Source organism: Piliocolobus tephrosceles, chromosome 13, assembly GCF_002776525.5.
Source record: "Piliocolobus tephrosceles isolate RC106 chromosome 13, ASM277652v3, whole genome shotgun sequence".
Taxonomy (NCBI): domain Eukaryota; kingdom Metazoa; phylum Chordata; class Mammalia; order Primates; family Cercopithecidae; genus Piliocolobus; species Piliocolobus tephrosceles.
The window spans coordinates 123,952,164-123,970,844 of NC_045446.1; the positions used below are offsets into that span (position 1 = coordinate 123,952,164).

Here is an 18,681-nt window from a genome sequence, read left to right on the forward strand (position 1 = left end):
TCTTGATATGATCAGAAATAGGCAAGGATGTTCCCTTTCTCCACTTCTCAACATTAGGCTGGAAGTTTTAGCTAAAGTAATTAGACAAGAAAAGGAAATAACAGGTACACAGTTTGGGAAGGAACAAATAAAACTGTATTTGCTTGCAGATGACATGACTGTCTATGTAGAAAATTGCAAAGGATCAACAATAAAACTTCTCAAACTAATAAAAAAATTGCAACAAGGTTACAGAATAAAAATTTAAGAGAAAAGTTAATTGCTTTCTTGTATACCAATAATAAACAATTGAAATTTGAAATTGGGAACATATTATTTAAATTAGCCGTAAAAAATGAACACTTACACATAAATTTAACAAACTATGTACAAAATATATTTGAAGAAAACCACAAAAATCTGAATAAGAAATCAAAGACCTAAATAAGTGGTAAGACATTTCATGCCATGGAGAGTGATATAGTTTGGATGTTTGTCCTTGCCAAAATTTCATGTTGAAATATGATCCCCAATGTTGGAGGTGGGCCCTGGTGGGAGGTATTTTGGTCATAGGAGCAGATTCCTCATTGCTTAGAGCTGTCCTCCAATAATTAGTGAGTACTTGTGAGATCTGGTTGATTAAGTGTGTAGCACCTCCCCTTCCCACTTGTTCTTGCTTCCCGCTTTTGCCTTAGAACATGCAAACTCTTGCTTTCCCTTCCACCTTGAGGAAATGCTCCCTGAGGCCTCCTCAGAAGCAGATGCTGGCACCATGCTTCCCCTACAGCCTGCAGAACTATAAGCCAATTAAACCTATTTTTTAAATAAATTACCCAGTCACAGATATTTTTTATAATAATGCAAGAATGGTCTAATACAGAATATTGGTACCAAGAAGTGGGCATTGCTAATAAAGGTACCTGAAAATGTGGAAGCAACTTTGGAACTGGGTAATGGGCAGAGGTTGGAAGAGTTTGTTGAGCTCGGAAGACAAAAGATGAGGGAAAGTTTGAAGCTTAGCTTTGTAGAGACCTGTTAAATGGTTGGGAGCAACATGCTGATAATGATATGGACAGTGAAGTCCAGGTTGATGAAGTCTTAGATGGGAATGAGAAACTCATTAGAAACTAGAGGAGAGGTCATGCATGCTATGCCTTAGTAAAAAATTTGGCTGCATTCTGTTTTTGCCTTAGGGATCTGGGCAATTTTTAACTTGAGAAGGATGACCTAGGGTACCTGGTCAAAGAAATTTCTAAGCTGCAAAGCATTCAAGATGTGACCTGACTACTTCTAGCAGCCTACACTCAGGAGCAAAGGAATGACTTATAGTTGGGTTATATTTAAAGAGGCATTGAAGTGTATAAATTTGGAAAATTGACAGCCTGGCTATGTTGTAGATAAGAAAAAAACATTTTCACAAGAGGAATTCAAGCAGCCTGTGTAGCAACCACTTGCTAGAGAAATTTGCAAACTAAAATGGAGTTAAGTGCAAATAGCCAAGACAATGGAAAAAAGGCCTTGAAGGTGTTTCAGAGACCTTAGCAGTGGCCTCTCCATCACATTCCCAGAGGTCTAGGAGGGAGGAATAGTTTTGTGGACCAGGTCCAGGGCCCCACTGCCCTATGCAGCCTCAGGATACTGCTTCTTACATCCCAGCAGCTCCAGCTTCAGCTCCAGCCTGGGCTCAAAGGGGCCTAAGTACAGCTCAGGCCACAGCTCCAGCTCCATTTGGTGCAAGCCATAAGCCTTGGTGGCTTCCACATGGTGTTAAGCCTGTGAGCATGAAAAGTACCAAAGTGAAGACTTGGCAGCCTCTAGATTTTAAAGTATATATAAGAGAGTCTATGTGCCCAAGCAGAAACCTATTGCAGGGGCAGATCCCTCAGAGAGATCCTCTACCAGGGCACTGTAGAGAGGAATTGTGGGGTTGCAGTGCTCAACACTGAGCCCTCCTGAGGCACTACCTAGAAGAGCTGTGAGAATGAGATCCAAGAATGATCGATGCACTGGCAGTTTGCATCTTATGCCTGGAAAAGCCACAGATACTCAACAAGGTGTGAAAGCAACCATACAAGCTGAACCCTGCAAAGCCATAGGAGTGGAGCTGCCTAAGGCCTTGAGAGCCCACCCTTCGCACCAATGTGCCCTGGATGTGGGACATGGAGTCAAAGGAAATTATTTTGAAGCTTTAAGATTTAATTACTGCCTTGCTAGGTTTTGAACTTGCATGGGACCTGTAGCCTGTTTTCTTTGGTCAATTTCTCCCTTTTGGAATGGGAAAATTTACCCAATACCTATACCCCCATTGTATCTTGGAAGTAAATAACTTGTTTTTAATTGTACAGGCTCATAGGTGGAAGAATTTGCTTTATTCCAAATGTGACTTTAGACTGTACTTTTGAGTTAATGCTAGAATGTGTTAAGACTTTGAGGGACTATTTGGAAGGCATAGTTATATTTTTTTAATCCAAGAAGAACATGAGATTTAGCAGAGGGGGCAGAATAATAAAGTTTGGATATTTGTCCCCACCCAAATCTCATGTTGAAATAGAATCCTCAGTGTTGGAGGTGAGACTTGGTGGGAAGTATTTTGGTTGTGGGGGCAGATCTCTCAAGGCTTGGAGCTGTCTGTGCCATAGTGAGTGAGCACTCGTAAGATCTTATTAAATCTGGGACATTTCCTCCCCCACTCTCCTCTAGGTCCTACTTTCACCATGTGACATACCTGTTCTTACTTTATCTTCCACAATGAGTAACAGCTTCCTGAGGCCTCCCCAGAAGCAGATGCTGGTGCTATGCTTCCTGTACAGCCTTCAGAACAGTGAGCCAATTAAACCTCTTTATAGATTACTCAGTTGAGTTATGTTTTCACAGCAATTCAAGAATGGCCTAATACACATATTTTCTTTCTTTTATAACTGTTACTTTTATTTTAAGTTCCAGGGTACATGTGCAGAAAGAGCAGGTTTGTTATACAGGCAAATGTGTGCCATGGTAATTTGCTGCACCTATCAACCCATTACTTAGGTATTAAAACCAGGATGCATTTGTTATTTTTCCTGATGCTTTTCTCACTCCGACAGGCCCCGGTGTGTGTTGTTCCCTTCCCTGTGTCTACGTGTTCACATTGTTCAGCTTCCACTTATAAGTGAGAACATGCTGTGTTTGGTTTTCTGTTCCTGAGTCAGTTTGCTGACAGTAATGGCTTCCAGCTCCATCCAGTCCCTGCAAAGGACATAATTTCATTTCTTTTTATGACTGCATAGTATTCCATGGTATATATGTACCACATTCCCTTTATTTATTCTATCATTGATGGACATTTGGGTTGATTCCATGGGAAGACTCAATATTTTCAAAATGTTAGTTCTTCTTAACTTGATCTGTAGGTTCAATGTGAACACAATAAAATCGCAGCAAGTCATTGGGTGGATATTGGCTTACTGAATCTAATGTTTATGTAGGAAGCAAAAGACTCAGTCAATATAATATTGAAAAAGAATAAAGTTTAAAGACAGACACTATGAATTTTCAAGACTTACTAAAAAGAAAGTAATCAAAACAGGGTGCTTTTGGTGAAAAAAAAATAGACAAATAGGTCAATGGAACAGAATAAAAATCCCAGAAATGTACCTACCACAAACTGATCTTTGACAAAGGTTTAAAGGTAATACAATGGAAACAAGACAGTATCTTCAAGGAATGGTGCTGGAACAACTGGACATCCACATGTTAAAAAGTGAATCTCGAAAAAGACTTTACATCTTTCAAAAAATTCACTGAAAATAATTATAGATTTAATGTAAAATGCACAACTATAAAATTCTTAGACTATAACATAGGAAAACATCTAAATAATCTTCGGTTTGACCATCACTTTTTGCCAAACAGTAAAGTTTCAATCCATGAAAAGACTAATTAATAATATAGACTTCATTAAAATAAAAACTATTACTCTTCTAAAAACACTGTCAAGAGAATGAGAAGACAAGCCACAGATTTGGAGAAAACATTGCAAAAGCCATATTTCTTAAAATACTCGTATGAAAGAAAAAGAGCCTAGCCAACATGGTAAAACCCCATCTCTACAAAAATACAAAAATTAGCCAAGTGTGGTGGTGCTCTGCCGTAGCCCCAGGTACTCCTGAGGCTAGACAGGAGAATCACTTGAATCCGGGAGGTGGAGGTCACAGTGAGCTGAGATCACACCACTGCACTCCAGCCTGGGCGACAGAGCAAGATTCCATCTCAAACAAACAAATAAATAAATAAAAATAAAATAAAAAGAACCTTGAAACCTAACAATAAGAAAATAAACACTCTGATTAGAAAATGGACAAAATATTTGGGTAGCTATTTCACCAAAGAAAAGTCATAGATGAAAAATAATAATATGAAAAAATTCTCAGCATCATATGTCTCTAAGAAATTCTAAATTAAAACAACAGTAAAGTACTACTGTATACCTATTACAATGACCAAAATCCAGAACCATAACACTAAATGGTGGTAAGGATATGGAGCAGCAGGAACTCTCATTCTTTACCGATAGAAATGAAAAATTCTATGGCTGCTTTGGAAGACATTCTGACCATTTCTTACAAACTAACCATAGTTTTATCATATGATCCATCCATAGTGCTCTTTGGTATTGAGATTGGTATCCTTAGTATGTATACAATGGAGTTGAAAACTGACATCTACACAAAAACCTGTATGCAGATGTGTATAACTATATTCCTAATTGTCAAAACTTGGAAGCAACCAAGATGTCCTTTCATGTATGAATGAATAAGTGAACTGTGGTGCTTCCATACAATGGAATATTATCCAGCTCTGTAAAGAGATGAGCTCTCAATCCATAAACAAACATAGAGGAGCCTTAAACACATATTACTAAGTGAAACAAGTCAATCTAAAAAGGCTACATACTGTTTGAGTCCAACTGTATGACATCCTAGAAAAGGCAAAACTATGGAGACAGTAAAATTATCAGTATTTGCTAAGGGTTAGGGGAAAGACAGGGATACGTAGGCAGAGCACAGAGGATTTTCAGGGCACAAAAACTATTTTTTATGACATTAAAATGGTGGATTCATGTCATTCTACATTTTTCCAAACCCACAGAATGTACAGCACCAGGAGTGAACCCTAATGTAAACTATGGATTTGGGGTGATAATTCTGTGTCTATGGGTTAATTGATTCTAACAAATATACAACCATGGCATGAGACATTAATAATGGGGAAGGTCATGCATATAAGGAAATAGGAATATGTATAAATTCTCTGTATTTTCTGCTGAATTTTGCTGTGAACTTTAAATTGCTTTTTTAGAAGTCTATTAAAAATATGCAAACTAATAGGATCTCAAGGAAAAATAGACAAGTCCATAATTGTCAGATATTTCAATATATGTTCCTCAATAATTGATATCAATAATTGATAGAACAGGTAGACAGAAAATAAGGATACAAGTACTTGAAGATTTAAGAGGAAGAGACCTGAGCTACCATGCTCAGCCCTCTCGCCACGTGATGCCCTGCACTGCCTTGAGAGGAGACTCTGTAGAGTCGCCACAGCAAGAAGGGTCTCACCAAATGCAGGGCCTTGACCTTCTACTTCTCAGCCTCTGTAATTCTAAGAAATAAATTTATTTTTAAAATAATTTACCTGGTTTCAGGTACTCTTATAAGCAACAGAAAATGAACAAAGATAATATTTAATATCATATTACTTAAAATTCAATTAGGCTTTCTTGGAAACTGAGACGCTGATTCTAGAATAATTATAGAAATACAAACAACCTAGAGTATCCTAACCAATTTTGAAAAAGGACAAAACTGGAGGAATCACACTAGCTGATTTCAAGACACTATCATATTGACATATCAATAGCACAAAATTGAATGTTCAGAGATAGCCCAACACATGCATGCCTAATTAATCTGTGACAAGATGCAAACATCATTTAGTCAAGGAGTCACAGTCTTTTAAACCAAATTATAGGAATAATTAAATACCCTTGTGTAAAAATATATGATTTGATCCATATTTCACACAATCTATATACAAACCAACTCAAAACAGATCATAGACCTAAATATAAGACTTAAAACTTTTAACTTGTACAAAAAAATAAAGAAAATATTTATGAATTATTTCAAAAGTATAATAAACTCATATATAATTTCAAAAGTATAATTCATTTTTTAAAAGATGTATAAATTGAATTTTATAAAAATGAAAAACTCTTCTGTTTGAAACACATTAGGAGAATGAAAAGAAAATCTACAGACTGAGAGAAAATATTTACAAATCATGAAAACAATAAGGGCCTTATATTCAGACTTATGTAAACATTTTAAAAAATTCAATTATACATAAACAATCCAATAAAATAGCCAAATATTTGAACAGACTCTTTATCAAAAAAATATATGGGTCATAAAAAGCATATATATATATATATATATATTTTCAATCTCAGTAACCAGAGGGGGAATATAAATTCAGACCCCAATTTGATACTCCTGTATATCTGTTGGGAGTGTTTAAAATTTAAAACATTGACCTTATCAAGTGTTGGGAGGCTGTAGCCATAGGTTGTTGATGGAAATGTTAAGTAGTAAAACCTCTCTGGAAAACACCCTATCATATGATCCAACCATTCTACTCCTAGATATTTATACAAGAGAAATAAAACCTATGCCCATCAATAAAACTGTTTACAAATGTTTTATTAACTTTATAGGTAACAGACCAAATCAGGACACAACTCAAAAGTCCAACATGATGTGAATAGATAAACAGACTATGGTATAAGCACATATATCTACTCTGAAATAAAGCAAATGGACAGTAATAGCACACATTGTTATTCCACTGATATAAAATAATAGAAAAGCACACAGTGTATTATTCCATTGATATAAAAATAAATAAATAAATAAAAACAATGGCAAATATGTAAGTTCTTTAGTAAGACTGCAGGCTTGTAATATTTTGCACCAGATAAGTTCACATGACATAATAAATGTCTTGGAAAGAGTGTGAATTGAAGTATCAGAGGTATGATTCTGATCTAAAAGAACAGAAACCATAGCACATTTTGTGAGCCATTTTTGATATTTTAGTAATCTTTAATAATGATTTTTAAAGTGTTCAGTAATATTTGGAGCCAAAGTAAAAGGAGGTTGGGAAATAATGGTACATTATTTCTAGTACCAAATTTTTCTTTTTTCTATTATCAAGACACTTAATAATTCACAGATCTGATTTGCCACTTTTATTATGCAGCAAGTGTGAGAAAGCACTCCAGGGATATGGTTTTTCCTTCAACTTCAATATCATTTATACAATAGATTAATTTAACACTGTAAATAAGCAAATTCTAGCTGGGTGATATGGGAATACACATGGATAAATTTAGGCAGTACTTGGAATGAAACAAAATCAAATCAATGACACCTTATTACACAGACTTTTTTTGTTCTATGTGCAAATGCTCAAATAAAATTATTTTCAGATTTTTTTAACTAACTGGATTAATAAAACAAGAAGTTGAAACATCAAATTGGAAACATTTTGAGGCCCCTGTACACAAGTGTCAGATGACTGCTGGTACCTGGTAAATATCAACCAGTAGCAGAAATCTCTTAGCAGCACTTTCCAGCCTTCCATGAAGCTGCCTACCACAATCTGTGTTATTCCTCGTATTTGGTAGAGCCTATTGGAAAATCTCTGTGTAATAGTCCATTCTCATGCTGCTATGAAGAAATACCAAGACTGGATAATTTGTAAAGAAAAGAGGTTTAATTGACTCACAGTTCCACATGGCTAGGGAGGCCTCAGGGAACTTACAATCATGTAAGAAGGCACCTCTTCACAGAGTGGCAGGAGAGAAAATGAGTACCAGCAGGGGAAATGCCCGACGCTAATGAAATCATCAGATCTCATGAGAACTCATTCACTCTCATGAGAACAGCATAAGGGAAAGTGCCCCCATGATTTAAAGACCTCCCACCAGGTCCCACCCTTCACATGTGGATTACAGGGATTACAATTCAACATGAGATTTTGGGTGAGGACACAGCCAAGCAATACCAGTCTGGCTTGCCACCATTACACAACAAAAATCTCTACTTGTATAATGGAAATTAGTAGGGAAAAAAAAAGTTTTTCTGGGTTTTTTGATAATACGGACACTCCCCAAAATAAAAAATGCTCACAGTATCTTGGGACACAGGAGGGAACTGAGAACATTTCTTTTTCTGCTGTAACTTTTTTTCCTTCCTTCCTTCCTTCCTTCCTTTCCTCTTTCTCTCTTCCTTTCTTTCTCTCTCCCTCCCTCCCTCTCTTTCTCTCTTTCTTTCTTTGTGTCTTTCTGTCTTTCTTTCCTTCTTTCTTAATTTTTTTTTTTTGAGACAGGGTCTTGCTCTGTCACCCAGGCTGGAGTACAGTGGCATAATCTCAGCTCACTGCAGCCTCAACTTCCTGGGCTCAAGCAATCCTCTCGCTTCAACCTCCTGAGCAGCTGTGACTATAGGCATGTGCCACAATGCTCAGCTAATTTTTTCTTTCTTTGTAGAGATGGGGTTTTGCCATGTTGTCCAGGCTGGTCTAGAACTCATGAGCTTATGCAATGCCCCCTGCCTTTACCTCCCAAAGTGCTGGAATTACAGGTGTGAGCCCCATCTTTTTCTGCTGTAAGTTTCATATCAATAAAGAAGCAGGAATACGAGCCACAGAGTAGAGAGGCCCTTCCAAAACCAGGTGTTACACCTGAAAAGAAACACGAAACACAAGCCTGTTTCTGGTTCCTTTCCAATCGTTGACCTTTCAGAGTTCTCTCATCTTATACTGTGGAATCTGTCCAGCTCACTCCTATAGAGGAAACTAATAATCTTCTTTTGCTTTTGTTTTTTTTTTTGTTGTTGTTGGAAGTGCCTTAAGGGAACTCAAAATACATGCAAATAGTTAAACTCCTACTGAGACGAAAATACCATTTCCATAGTTTATTAAGCATCATAAGATCACACAGGTTTTATTTTTCATTCATTTGAAGAGAGATTTTTTATTTTCCTACCTCCATTCTCTCTCTCACTCACACACACACAAGAGCATGCATACACACACAAGAGCACACATGCACACACACACACACAAACAAACATATACACATATATTTTCTCTTTGTAGTACATGGATATTCTTATTAGTGCATTCTTAGAGAAATGAAATAGTACACATATGACTCACAGCCAAGTTAGAGACTTAAACTCTGCAGAGATAGAGATAATGAAATAATCTCAAGAACAATTCCTTTCAAGAGTTTCCTCATGTCCTTTTCTATCCTTTATAGAACAGAACATCTGTGCAAGTGTATTCAAGCAAGCTAAACATGTAGTGTTAAATAAAGCGTTAAACCAACTCTAGCAATCACACATAAAGCTTGTTTAAAGCTGTTATTTCTGTGTAATATTTACGAATAGACTCAAAAGAGGATGAATTGCCAACCAAACAAAGCTGAGCTGGTGGGTTCTGCTCTACAGTCTAAGCAATCACCAGCTGGAAAGACACAGCCACCCCATCTACCAGCTCTCCCCTTTGGAGAGGATCCCCATGTTCCAATGTGATTTGTTAGTAAGTTGATCACATGCTGAATTTAATTTAGCTTTTTGAAATATCAAGCCATATTAATTGTTTGTTTTTATGTTGTTTAGATTTTCTCTTCCCTCGTTGAACTGGAAGGCAAACGTTCACCATTTTTTGTATACCAGGCTGTTGTAGATGCTGAAGCTTATGTTTAAGGTAACTTTCAATTTTTCCAGATGAAATTATCAAAGCAGCACTCTCCTGATGCTCAAAAATTCCATGTAACAACCTCTATCTTGTATCTTCTCCCATGGGTGGGAAGTGCCTAGAGAAGGTCGTCATGAGGGCAGTCACTACATGGTATTGCCTGTGGGAAGGTAATGTCTTAGACTTGGAGATGTTGGTTTTTCTTTTCTTTCAGTTCCTCCTGGAAGTGAAGATCATTCATTAGCATGTGCTCAAACTCAGAGGTTATTAAATGTTGGAAATTTAGATTCCTGTGCAACAAACTTACGGAGGGGGAAGACAAGGAGCCACTGAACTGCCTAAGCCTTCTCCCTTCTGGTTGTTAATTTAGCACAGCCTCAGGTGATGCCTTTCTTATTTTTCCATAGAGAAAGAGACCTCTCCTTGTCCCTGGGCCGTTGGTTCTATTCTCCAAAGCTGAGCTGTGTGGCTGCATCAGATGACAAGGGGCACAAGGTGTTTTCCAGCCAGGGAACTTAGAAATAGAAGGAAAAGCCCGCAGACAAAATGAGTTTAAGGATACTGCAACGCAGGGATGCTGTTCGTCAAAGGGAACCCTGGAACAGTGTGTAAGTAAAGTGAGACAAAGAAGACTTCATATGATATGCTATAAATGTTCCCCAAAATAGAAACAAGGTTCCAAACTTCCATGTTCTACCTTGAAGTTCACACCTTCCTTCTCACCGAGACAGGTGTGATTTCTAAAAATAAGATACCGCTCTTAGGGATAGCATCCAGTAGCACCTGGTAGCATCTAGAATCAGAGACAGCTAAATTCACTCTGCTTATGCTGGATTCTATCTCTGATGCTGGGCTGCCATATCAATCTTTCTGTGTTCCTCTTTTCTTCTCTGTAACATTAGTACCCTCCAACAATAACTTGGAGGGTAGTTATAAGGAGAAAATGACCTAGTACAAATAGAAATTTCCTTCTATTGTGCCTGTCATTTCTGTAGGCACACAATAAATGTTAACATTCCATCTTCTTTGAACAAGTCACTTTACTTTTCATTTCCTTTTTAAAATTAAGGCTTCTGTTTTAATTGTAACTTGGAGGCTTTCTGGACCTAAAATCAGGCAAGAGTATAACTCTTTGTCATCAGTCTCATTTCCACAATGCCATGCTCTTCCCAGGGTGTCTAACTATAGTAGAGGTCTGAAGTTAGGACACTTTCCCAAGGAGAGATTAAACACTGCATTCATTATGGCAGCTGGAAGGCTGCATTATTGCTCTTCCAAGAGAGAGATTTATGGCTGTACTTAATGAATGCTAATAGTTTTCTTATCAGTGGGTAACAATACAAACATTTTTGTGTATAGTAGGGTTAAAGTAAACCTTCAGAGTATCCTTACAAAACTTGAAAGCTAGTGATTAGTTCTTGACAAGCCTGGCTAATAACAGGAGTTCCTGGAAGGGTATATAGGCCTAGTGTAGCCAGAATACATGATTCTTCAGTGTTTTACAATTTCACATCTGTCCTCTCAGAACTGGGCTGTCACAAAAAATCCACGTAGCTTTTGTGCTTTTCTTAAACATCTAAGCAGTTTCACTCTTTAACCAGAGTAATCTGGTTGCTGAGTAAAGGAAAGCTAAAAACCTTTCTTAATCAGTAAGGAAAAAAAATATTCATATAACTTCAATTTGCTTTGTAAATAGATACAGAGTCAAAGAATATTTATCAGGCACCTACTATTTCTGGAAGACGTTGTTACACTCTTTCACATATATATAGCATTTAGTTGTTACAGTATCTCTGTGAAGTTTGGCTCCTGAGGAAACTGGAACTTCAAGAGGGCGTATGATTGTGTCCAAGGACACATTTGCAAACTTACATCCGACTTCAAGTCCAGGTGTACTTGGCCCACGTGTTCACAGTACATTTCAAGGGCAGTTATCCTGCTCTTCTGAGCCACTCAGGAGAAGGCCGTGGTCAAATGAGGATGGGGAGCTGAAATTGAAACATTGCCAGGAGTGATGGTCTCTAAGATGAAAGAGTACAATCTCCAAGCTAAAAATGAATGTTTTTATATTGATAAACAAAAATGTCCTATCAATCAATTTACACAAATTATATACTGAGATAGGCTTTAAATAATGTTCTCTAACATGTAGTTATAGTAACAGCAGCTCAATAAAATAATTACACTTAATAATTGGCCTCAGCCTTGCTCAGTCTCCCTGACACCTTCTACAATGGTTATGATTTAAACCATGACAGTCAGGTAATTCATGTCAAAAAGCCCATTACTCCAAAAATCACCCTGAGCCTAATTCCCTGAAAATTTTATAGCTTTTTCTTCTTTTCCTTTCAATAAAGAAACGAATAGGGAAAACAATAGCTGAAGATGTGTTTATGTAAAAAATCTTAGCTTTCATTTCAAAAAGTGTTTTCATCTTTAGTAGTGGTCTACCTTTGGGGAAGTTAGTCAGCTTCTCTAAACATGGTTCCTTTGTTCCTTTTGAAGTTAGACTAATGACATCTACTTCCCAAGACTGTGTTCTGGAAAAACATTGGTCAAATTTCAGTTTATGGGCTGAAAAACCTCTGCCAACACCATACAATTAATGTTTTTTTCCTTTCTTGTGAAGGGACAAATGAAATTAACAAATCATGACTGATTTCTATTGTACTAAAGTGAGTCACATCAAGAACTGTGTGCAGCTTTCCCAGAAGATAAATTCCATGCCTTGTAACAAACGGAACATGATGTCCCTGCTTAGTGTTTAATGTTGTTACTGACTTACTTCCCTGCATGGGCGGTCAAGGTAAAGCCGCTAAGCTGCCAATCGTCTCCGTATGCAATCAGATAATAGTAAGGGTCAGAATAGCTCATGGGTAAATAGTCACCTGGGGTGGACAAAGTTCTATGTCTGTCCCCCAAACCCTCCTTCCCAAAATGGGCAAGCAGAAGGGCTGAAATCAAGGTAGTTAATATATAAATATAAATTCTAGTTTGTGCAGACATCAAGAAATCCAAGAAAAATCCCTGTGACTTCTCATGGCTGTATTGTTCATTTTTGTTCAGGGAAAAACATCAGACCTCATTCTTGCTCTAAATAAAAAATAACACAAATACAAGAATCATCCTAAATTATGGCATAATCTGAAAACAGAAGACATTTGCAGAGTTCTTAGCTCTGTGAAGGCTTGTAATCAGGCATGAAGAAAAAGGTAGTTGCTCTCCACTTCTTGCTTGTTACTAAGGTGAGAGTGAGTGAATACTTCTCAGCACAGCCAGGTACCATCTAACCAGCCAACCATGCTAGTTAAAGGGGCTCTTGTGGTATAAGTCCTTAGCAGTAACAGTGTTTACCTTGCTCTAGCCTAGCCCAGAGGATGTACTTCCAACTATGACATCATCTGAATGGATCAATTAAGGAGCTGAAATTTGTGGAGTCAAGACATACAGAAACTCTGTTTATCCTTTCCATCTCTAGGGGCTTCTGCCATGAATTCAGTAATCTGAAGGTGAAAAGAACATCCAAAAGCCCCTCAACTATCTCAGAGGTCAGCAAAGGCCCCAAATGATGTCAGGACATTCTGACTCACCTCATTCATTCCTTTTTCTCTATTCTTTCTGACACATCCAAATATGGCGGCAGGTAGCTTTCCATGACTACATGCAAAGATCATCAATGTCTTTTGTGCAACAGCACATATATCCACAAATAAAACATGCCTTGGGGAATTCAAGTAGCTGTCAACAGCTGCCTCCAATGGACTTTGCCACTTCAGGTAGCTCCCTCACCTTCTCTGTGCTGTTGTTAGAGGTGGGTTAAATTTATAGGACCAGCAAGACTTCTGAGAATATAATCTGCCCTGCCAACCAATAGATTTGGAGAAAATGAAACTTCCACTGGCAGATAATAAAGTCAGAGTGCCAACTAAATCCATTAGAAAAAGTTTGTGTTTTGAAATTCTCCCACTCTGTTTAAAAGATGTGAAGTTGTCATATCTCGAACTCAACTCCACTCACAGCCTTTTCTCTCCTAATGAGTCAACCATGGTATTATTCTTGGAAGTGGAGTCATTTTGGAAGTGGAGAGAAATTATCCTTGTATGTGTCAAAATTTGTCAAATATCTCAAAATCTCTGGGAATGAGAATGGCAGAGACGTTAAACGCAAGACAAATATAGAAACTTGACAATAAAGCCCCTTGAGTTGCAAATCTTTTGCCTTCATAATCTGCCAGAACTCACATTTTGGAAGCCTGAGATGCTGCGGACATAATGATGAGAATACACTCTGCTTGTTGCAAGAGAAATTTCAGCTTCGCCACTACTATCTCACTTCTGTCTCTAACCCCCCTTCTCTTGCCCAACTTAAACCTCAAGAAAACAACAAAACAGAACAAAACAGGGTCAGCAGAATATGCTCCTGGTTAGATTGTCCAATTTGCAAATCCCCTTGAGGTAGAAACTATATCCAGATTAGAATCTGTGTGCCCAAGTCTCCAGCTCACCGTCAAGGTGCTTCCTGTCTTTGTCCAGCAGTGTCCATGGAGCCTCTTTGAAGAGGGCAATGTCTCCAGGCTGCTGGGAGCAGATAAACGCCTGCTGTTTTACACAGGCTGGGTGGGGGACCGGGTGTAAACCTCTTTGCATTGCATAAAGGCAGTCTGATAATAACAAATTGTCTTGTCAACCACAAGAGATACTTAGTTATTAATGTAAATAATAACAGATAATATCAGCTTTGCACACTATAATCAAAAGCAAGATCAAAGCAAACTAATATTACAAACAGTTCACAGTGAAGACATGCTAATGAGATAAAAACCACTTTCATCTCCCCCTTCCCAAATGCACCAGTGGGATAATTATCGATAACAAATAATGTCATTTAAACATGGACAATATTTTTAATACCAAAAGTCCAGCCACACCAATGAGGCTTTTTGCTATTAGATAAAATTGTTTTCAGTGTTTTCTTAAAATAACACTGCTTAATTGCATTCTGCTGGTGTTATAGAAATACATGGTTTTGAATCATCCAATTGTTCTCAACTGATTTAAGCTAAACTCACGTTACCTTTGGTTGTGACTACAAACATCTAAGCAAAAACTTATGTCAGTTTATTAATAATCGAGACAGGACACAGAACCCGATAAACCCCTCCCTGACTTGTCATCTAAGAGTATCGCTCTCATAGTAGAGTATGTTTTATATTTACCCAATCTCCTCACCGGTAAGTCAGCCCTTTTCTTCTTTGAAGCACTTTCCAAATATTCGTGTCAAGGCCATTCTCAAGAGGTAGAAGGATGTTTTTATTACCTTTTCTCCTATATTCAAAATGACAAAAAGGTCACTGACCAAGGGTTGTTTTCTTCTTACAAAGTCTTAATCTGAAGTTTTACACTCAAATTATTGTATTTGCATAATTCCCCAATAAGTATCATTTCATGATAAACACATAATATTTGGGTATTAATGTATATATCTTAACAAGGATTTTAATAATCCTGACTTCATAAAATACAAGGATAAAATGTTTAATATAGATGGAAAATAGCCTGCTAAGGACTCGATTCCTTCAGTTCTAAAATTCAAAATGGGGGCTGTAGACTGACCTTACCTTCCAAGGAAAGAAGACACTGCAACCCAATGGGTGAAAGTGAAAAGCCATAGATTTTAGCCCGTGGATATGTCATTTGCTTATTCTAGGAACTTGAAAATATCAATAAATATGTTTAATTTCAAAAATCTTATTTTTTTTTTGATTTTGGGAAAATAATTCTTAATCTTCCTTCATCAGAGTGTAAGGATAAAAGATTTATCCTTGGTAACTGTAAAATACGTTGTACAAATTTGAAGTTATGATGTAATATTATTTGAGTCATAAGAGTAATCATATTTCAAAAGTAGCTTATTTTTACTTTCAATACAAAGTGGAGTAGAGAACATGAACAGGAGAAAACCATAAATATTTCTGGAAAATGGAAAGCAAGAGAATTCTCAATGAGGGACAGAGTGGAGGGAAGGAATCTTAGTGAAAAAATAAAACAGATGGCTGCAGAGGAGGTGAAAGTTACTCATCCAGGCCTAGTTCCAAGGATGCTCCAAGATCTACCCTGGCAGGTGTGGGGAGCATGACTGGCTTTGTGTCAGGAAAAAAAATGATAAATTCTAAACATTATACTACATGAAATATTTGGGCCAGATTTCTTACCTTCTCTCTTCCGTCCGCTGTCAATCTTTGCCCATACAGTGAGACAAGCTATAGTGGCACTTCCCCCATAGAAAAATATCGAGATATCAAAAGGATATAGGAACTTGTTTGAAAGCCAAACAGAACAATTTGAGCATCAGAGTAAATAATTATAGCAACAGATTATAGTACCTGGAATAAAATAGGAATGCATGAGCCTGTACCAAGGTAAATAACTAAGTAAATAAATAAAGAAGGGAAGTGTCTACCACACAGTAAATATCAACTAATATTAATTAATAAATGTGAATCCTTCTTCTTTAATCTTAAAGTGTAAAGGTCTGGCAGAAACTATCTTAAATATACGATAAAACTGAATACCACATGTCATCGTGTGTCTTCTGCTGTGGGGCACTAGGAGGAACACAGCATCACTGTTGTGGTATTTCTATTGCAGGTACCTAATCAGGAGGAAACAAATCCACAAGCCTAAGCTAAAAGGCATTCTACAAAATAATTAGCCTATACTATTCAAAAATGTCAAGATCAGAGAAGACAAGCAAACCACTGCAATATTTTTCAAACTGAAGGCTATCAGAGAAGTTTGACAACTAAACAGTACACAGGATATTGGATAGAATCTAATCCTTGAAGAGCATTTTTGGAACAAACAGCAAAATTGAAATGGGTCTTTGAGTTAGAAGGCAATATTGATCTTAATGTTGATTTTCTGATTTGGATGGTTATACGGTGGTTTTCTAGAAGTACATCCCTGTTTTTAGGAAATATCTACTGAAGTACTAACGGGTAATGACCACCCAAATGTGCAACTTACTCCCAAGTGGCAGGGAAAAAAATGGCAGCATGCATAAATAGAGTAATAAGAAAAATGTGGCTGGATGTTAACAGTGGTGAAGCTGGGTGTCGTGAAGTGAGTTGTGTCTCCCCAAAATACTTGTTGAATTTCAAATCCACAGTACTTCAGAATGTGACTATATCTAGAGATAGGGTCTTTAAAGAGGTGTTTAGGGTTAAGTGAGGTTATCCAGTCTGACTACTACTCTTACAAGCAGAGCATATTTGAACACATAAAGATACATCAGGCCTGGCACCATGGCTTACGCCTGTAATCCCAACACTTTGGGAGGCCAAGGCGGGAGGATCACTTGTGGTCCCAGGAGTTGGAGACCAGCCTGGCCAACATGATGAAACTTCATCTCTACTAAAAATACAAAAATTAGCCGGACGTGGTAGCACATGCCTGTAATCCCAGCTACTCGGGAGGCTGAGGCACAAGACTTGCTGGAACCCGGGAGGTGGAGGTTGCAGTGAGTACTTAAAAAAAAAAAAAAAAAAAGGAAAAAAATCAGAGAAGTGAGCACACTGAAGCCCGCGTGAAGACACAGAGGGAAGGTGGCCATCTGCAGGCCAAAGAAAGAAACTCCAGCTCCCAGAGCTCTGAGAAAACTTCTGCTGTGTAAGCTCCACGGTCTGAGGTATTTTGTTATGACGGTCCTAGCAAACTAATACGTTGCACATAGAGTATGCGGGTGTTCTTTGTGTTTTTTGCATATATTATTGTATCTTTACTAAGGCAATATTTATGTAAAGTAAAAATTCGCAGATCCTAAAGTGTATGGCTTGATGAGTTTTGATATATATTGCATTTTAGCATAGAATCTTATATTATAAAATTGTTTTATTCATTCAGCAGTGTATCTTGGACATCTTTATCCACCTATTGCATTCTTTTTTATTTGTACGGATATTACTTCTGATTGGAAAATTCTAATTATATATGTTTTTGGAGTACAGCATGGTGTTTTGGTATATTCATACAATGTAGAGTGATTAAATCAAGCTAATTAATCTATCACCTTGCTTGCCTATCATTTTTTATGGTGAGACATTTCAAATTTATTCTCAAAATTGTTTTGAGACATACATTATTAGTGACTATAGTCACCCTATTCCTTCTGTCTATCTGAAACGTTGTATCTCTTGATGAGCAGCTTTCCATTCACTCCCTCTCCACTTCTACTCCCAGCCCCTGGTAACCATCATTCTACACTATATTTCTATGAGTTCAACTTTTTCAGATTCCACATATAAGTGAGATGATGCACTATTTGTCTTCCTGTGCCTGGTTTATTTCACTTAGCATAATATCCTCCAATCCACTGATAGAGGCTTAAGTTGCCTCCATATCTTGTGAAAAACATGGTACTAAATACACCACAAATAGGACATTTGTGTCACAGTATGAGAATTCAGACAAGGCAGAGCATTGCCTTGTTTGACCTCAGCTGGAAACATGTCTATAGCTCAACTCAATTTTTTTCAGCTCTGCACATGTCCATGAGTGACTGAGAAAATATAACAACTATTTATTTGGGGGCTACAAATAAACTTTAGCAAGCAGGCAAATTTGCAATATAGAATCTGCAAATAAAGAGGATTGGCTGCCTGTGTGACATATTTTTTTCAAACCGATTTGGCTCAAGCTTCAATATGGCATGATGTTGTAGACCTGATGAGCTATAAGAATTTAAGTGATAATGGATATCATTTTGATAACTCAAATTATAATAATTCTGTAACTAGTATCCTTTACATAAATATAATGTTGGAAATACTATTTCTTGATTTTTAATGTTCAAATCAACATACAGACAAAACACAGATGTCCTAATTATAATACAGTATCA

At 37.2% G+C, this 18,681-nt stretch overlaps 1 long non-coding RNA gene across 1 annotated transcript; it reads right to left on the minus strand.

Annotated features, from left to right (window-relative positions):
* Positions 1-9,082: 9,082 nt before the first annotated feature.
* LOC111540031 lies at positions 9,083-15,353 on the minus strand. Its single transcript, XR_003308284.1, has 4 exons — positions 14,999-15,353; positions 11,656-11,771; positions 10,091-10,297; positions 9,083-10,003 (listed from the first exon to the last, which is right to left on the minus strand). It is a non-coding gene; the product is annotated as an uncharacterized LOC111540031 (long non-coding RNA).
* Positions 15,354-18,681: the final 3,328 nt, after the last annotated feature.